The 5350-nt window shown below is 42.5% G+C and overlaps 1 long non-coding RNA gene across 4 annotated transcripts; it reads left to right on the top strand.

Annotated features, from left to right (window-relative positions):
• Positions 1-424: 424 nt before the first annotated feature.
• On the top strand, positions 425-4808 carry LOC119331353. 4 transcript variants are annotated; one of them, XR_005160474.1, is made up of 3 exons: positions 425-1286; positions 1422-2292; positions 2363-4808. It is a non-coding gene; the product is annotated as an uncharacterized LOC119331353 (long non-coding RNA). The 4 variants fall into 4 exon arrangements; XR_005160472.1 differs by having other exon boundaries at positions 1419-2292; XR_005160473.1 differs by having other exon boundaries at positions 425-1619; positions 1698-2292.
• Positions 4809-5350: the final 542 nt, after the last annotated feature.

The following is a 5350-nucleotide window of genomic DNA, read 5'->3' as shown; positions in this document are numbered from 1 at the left end:
TGCAGTAAGCCTTCCTGCTCAAAGTATTTGCAATGACATTGGCCTTGCCTGGAGTATATTCAATACTCGGATTGTATTCTTGAATCATTTCGACCCAACAAGTCTGCTTGAGGTTGAGGTTGGGTTGAGTGAAGATGTACTTGAGGCTCTTATGATCTGTGAAGATGTTCACTTTCCTTCCCAATAAGAGATGTCTCCATCTTTCCCTAATAATAAAACACGGATTGACTTCATGGGTTCACCATCACAATACGCTTCTTTCCGTGAATTTACGTTTTCAGTTTTTTCACTTATATTATTTTCGCTATCCGAGGTGGCACTATTTACGTGGAATTTTTATGTGTCATTCGTGCGCTAAGAAAATTTAGTACGTTTCGATTTTCTTGTTCTTTCTGACGTTGGTAAGTGGCATGGGCTTCGGGCACACATCATCGGCCTGCACTGCCGCCTTCGCATACCCACGTTTCTCTCCCCACTTTGCCTGGTTTCCTCCAGAAAAAAGAAACAATTCATCTACACCTCGGACTAGATTCGTTTGGCAGCCGGAGATTTGCAACAAAAAAGGGAGACGAAGAGGATAGGGTGAAATCGGCGGCACCGCCGCCGCCGCTACCGGGCACGAGCATGGAGGCGGCCGGGATGGTGTGGTGCCGCCGCCGCTATGGGACACAAGCACGGAGGCGGCTGGGAGTGTCGTGAGGGAGTTGGGAGAGGAACAGGGGGAGACGATGGCGGCCTGAGGGTGCGGTGCTGGGCGCCATGGGGTTCATCATCTCGCCGGCCTTGAGTGTCGCCGCTACGGGGCACGAGCATGGAGGCGGCCGGGATGGTGTGGTGCCGCCGCCGCTACGGGACACGAGCACGGAGGCGGCTGGGATAGTGTGCTTAGGGAGTTGGGAGAGGAACAGGGGGAGACGATGGCGGCCTGAGGGGGCGGCGCTGGGCGCCATGGGGTTCAACATCTCGCCGGCCTTGACTCGCGCACGTCTCGTTCCGCTCAGGGCACATCCTGCCTCAGCAGCCACACCTGTCCCTCCAAGCACAGAGCTTGCTGCCCCCACCCCCGTACAATGAATGAGCATGCCAAGGAGAGGAGCTCCCTGCGTATGGGAGACCAGCCGCTCCCCAATCTTCAGATCTGACCAACGTGGGAGGAATTGTTGGAGAACAACCAAATCCAAATGCCTCACCGATGAGCACCATCATTACCTGAAGTTTGGAGAGTATTACTAATTGCTTTCTATTCATTATTGCCTGAAGCGGGAGAACAATTAGTTATTTCTCCGGTAATTGATAGTTTTTATATTATATACTTGTGTTTTCTTTACTGTAGAGACCACTGATTATTCACCCAGAGTATAATGTTTGTGACTAACACCTATTTATCAACACATGGGATGACCATGTCGTGGGTGAAGAAGTTTGCAATGGATCAACCTTGAAGACACTCGGAACATTTACTTAGAGTGAAGACTCTCGCGGCGCAATTGCCACTGTCCCGACCTCGCCGATTGTTGACCTCGCTGGCTTGACAGCGTCCTTTGTGATTCTGAACATAGGTGCTACTCTCCTGGACACCGCCGACTCAGGTCCTACTCTCCTAGACGCCGCCAACTCAGGTGCCATCTCCGTCCAAGATTTCATAATAATTTTTTATGCATCAAGACATTCTTATGTCTACATGTAGCTTCTATCAGGTTATATCTACATGTAGCATTGGAGAATATTATGCTGAGTGGGCAATATCGGTGTTTGTCTGCACGCATTATTATATCCTCTTCTTATCTCCCCCGCTTGTGCCACCGGAGAATATCAAGGATGTGGCGTCGGCACTGAGCTGCCACTGGTAGGCAAGGGCATGTGGCCTGGTTGTGAACGATGAGATTGGGGTCGGCACACACCAAAGCGACACACATAGGCAGAGTTATATAAAAAATAAGAAATCCATCTAATTCTACTTGACAACCTTCCAACACGAGGTAACATCATTTGTGGCATGGGTATATCTTATATCTACTAAATATCACTTCTAGATATTGGTGTTACGTACCAAGTGTATACATCTATATTGCCAATGCTTCTGCGCTTTTGATAATTAGTCAATATTTTCATGTATTTGTTACAACAGTATGGTGTTAGCAAGCGTATTGTCTTATGAAAAATTGATGATTGCATCTGCACTTCGTATCTAATTGTGTTATTTCAGAGCTAATATTTTTACTAATTATTCTATTCTTTCCACTTCTTGTATAAACAGACCAGGACCAGTATTCTGAACCTCATACCATTAAGGTAATCAGCTAATTTTTTTATAGATGCACTAACTGATTGCTAATTTCAGCTTTGTTCTTCATTACTGCAGGGCATATCTGTATTCTAAAGAAAATTCATACACCTGGTAATTCTTTCTTGACATGGCTATTCCATCGAGGTTTAATCCTATGATACACAACTAATAGTTTGTTGGTATGCATAACTATCTTGCCAAAGGTATTGCCTGTGTATATCACTTTGTAGTTGAAAGTGTTTGCTGCAATCATTATGAGCATCATGTTTGCCTTTTTGTGGAAACATAGTGTAGAACTCTTCTTGCTACTATCGTCAACTCTCAACGAGTCAGTGATGGACAAGATTATTATTCATGTATTTGAACAATTGATTCAGGGTCTATTCATAGATGCGTTAATTTGTTTTTGTATGACTCCTTTGTTCCATCAATGTTTTTTACATCCAAATGAACTACACTATTCTTATACAATCAAATTAGAATATTTTGATTTTTTATGATCACTTAAATAAATGAATATCCACGGTTATTAGGGAGGGATGGAGAGGGAGAGCGAGATGGAGAGATAGAGAGAGAGCACATTTAATATTTGATAGCTTCCCTTACTAAATCACCTCTCTGATGGAGCTGCAGTTTTGCATGTTTAAAATGAATGAGTATGTAAAGATTAGCGACATTTTCTTAAATGCACCTGAAATATTTGCATAAAATGCTTTCCTAGGGCTGGTCAACTCTTTTTATTTCTGTCATAGTACACATGTCTAACACCACAAATTGCCATATGGTTTTCAATGGTACATGAGCTGTGAGTTGCCCTATTATTTTAAGAGTTCATAAGTTGGGTTGACTGTGAGACTCTAAATACATGATACATGGTCTTGTACAATTTATATTACTGTCCATCGAAGTGTTTTATACTCGTTATTAAAGTTGCAGGTTATTCCTTTGAATGATCTAAGAAATATATTTGGATTAGGGAAGCATGAAGCACAAGGAATCACCTCAGATATTGAATCTCCAGCATACAGAAATAAGCTTATAAAATCCTTTAGTACTGATTTGGCTGCTACTCCTAACAAAGTATCATTCCTCCAAAATCTCTGTCAGGAGTTACAGTTTGATCCTGAACTTGCTAGCAAGATGCATAAAGATACCAAGCTGACACTTGTTTTTTGTATTGCATCATTAATTTTACAGCATAGTTCTATGTTAGCTCGAAATTTGATCTTGCTCCTGCTAGCAAGATGTGTACCATATTAGCTACAGTTTGAAGGATATAATCCTTTTGTTTCAAGACTGATGGTTAAACATTCCTCCAGTGTGAAAGTTATTATTTTCTGTTCAAATATCTTCGTTACATTCCTTCGGTGTGAAAGTTATTAGTTTCAGTTTGAAGGATATAATTTTAACTATATGTATTTGGCTATCAAACAACTTTTCTGCTATCCGATTTTGTTTTTGCAAAAGTTGCTTCTGTTCTATATAGGTGTACAGTTTTCATGCTAACTGGAAAGTACCAAAGTACCAAAGTTGTCTATCCTAGCTGCACCAAACTACATTTTCTTGTTTTATTAATATGAGATATATAAGAAAGTGCAGCGGGAATGGTTTGTACTCATGCTTGATGATATTTGGCTTAGGCTCCTGGACTTCCTCATGGCCACAGTGTAGATGGGACACTTGTGGTTATCTTCATTTGTCATTGGTGGTCAGAGAAACAAAACAAAGCTGGAGTGGAAGGTTGAAACAAAACAAAGTGTCTAGGACTAGGAGTTTCAATACGTTGTTAAAAATTGTGCCAAACATTAAGGTTGGTTTCAATTCCTTTGCATATGTGTTCATCCTTCTAGCATAAGAAAAATATGGTGCTTTGCTTGAAAAATTTGTGGCTTAGTTCTGGAAGGCATTAAGTTTCCATACATGCTGGTACTGATCAATCCATCCCTCTGAAAACATGATACCCTCTTTCACATGCTTCAAATAAGCTATGCACACGCCATCTCGCCAGGCACTGATAACATGTTTCATTTAAGAGATCATCTGAGATTTGCATAATTGTTTTGAGAATGGGCAGGGTAGCATCAACACAGGCCTCGATCAGTGTCGGGGCAACGGTGAATCGACAAAGAAGGCAACTCGGGTAGGGTGGCGCAGGACATCGACACCGGCCACGACCAACGTCAATGTTTCATTTAAGAGATCATCTGAGATTTGCATAATTGTTTTGAGAATGGGCAGGATAGCATCAACACTGGCCTCGATCAGTGTCGCGGCAACGGTGAACCGACAAAGAAGGCAACTCGGGTAGGGTGGCGCAGGACATCGACACCGGCCACGACCAACGTCAGAGGATGGGTCGTTGGGACGGAAGGATGAAGACAAAGAGGATGAAGAAGATGATGATCACAAATTTTTTATCACCGATAAAAAACAGGCGACTGATGCATAGTTGCTCTCATACTATCCGCTAAAGAAATTGATAAGGACTTCACACATGTCACTTAGTCATCAGTTTGATTTATTCATGTATTTCGCCCGTAGCAACGCACGGGCATTGTACTAGTGTTAATAATGCATGGATAATTGCCGCCAACTCAAGGTCATGAGTGGGTAGTTCCTTTCGTTGGGCTTCAATTGGAGAGAGGTATAGGCCACAAATTTCTTCTCTTGCATTAACACAGCGCCGAGAACTTGTAAGGAGGCATCATAGAAAACTTCAAATGGCTTGGATTCATCAGGAGGAGTCAACACAGGAGCTGTGACTAACTTCTCTTTGAGGGTGTTGAAAGCAACGTCACATTCAGGCGTCCAGACATACTTGACATGCTTCTGGAGGAGGTTGGAAAGAGGCTTTGCAATCTTAGAAAAATTCTTAACGAATCTTCGACAATAGCTTGCAAGCCCAAGAAAACTACGGAGTTGCTTGACATTCTGAGAAGGTTTCCAATTCACAATTGCAGACACCTCCTCAGGATTAACAACGATGCCATTGGCGGAGATGATATGACCAAGATAAAGAACTTCGTCAAGGCAGAACTCACACTTGAAGAACTTCACATAGAA

This window comes from Triticum dicoccoides, chromosome 7A, assembly GCF_002162155.2.
Source record: "Triticum dicoccoides isolate Atlit2015 ecotype Zavitan chromosome 7A, WEW_v2.0, whole genome shotgun sequence".
Classification (NCBI taxonomy): Eukaryota; Viridiplantae; Streptophyta; class Magnoliopsida; order Poales; family Poaceae; genus Triticum; species Triticum dicoccoides.
Note: the sequence above shows the minus strand (reverse complement) of the source record. Positions and strands in the feature narration are given on the sequence as shown.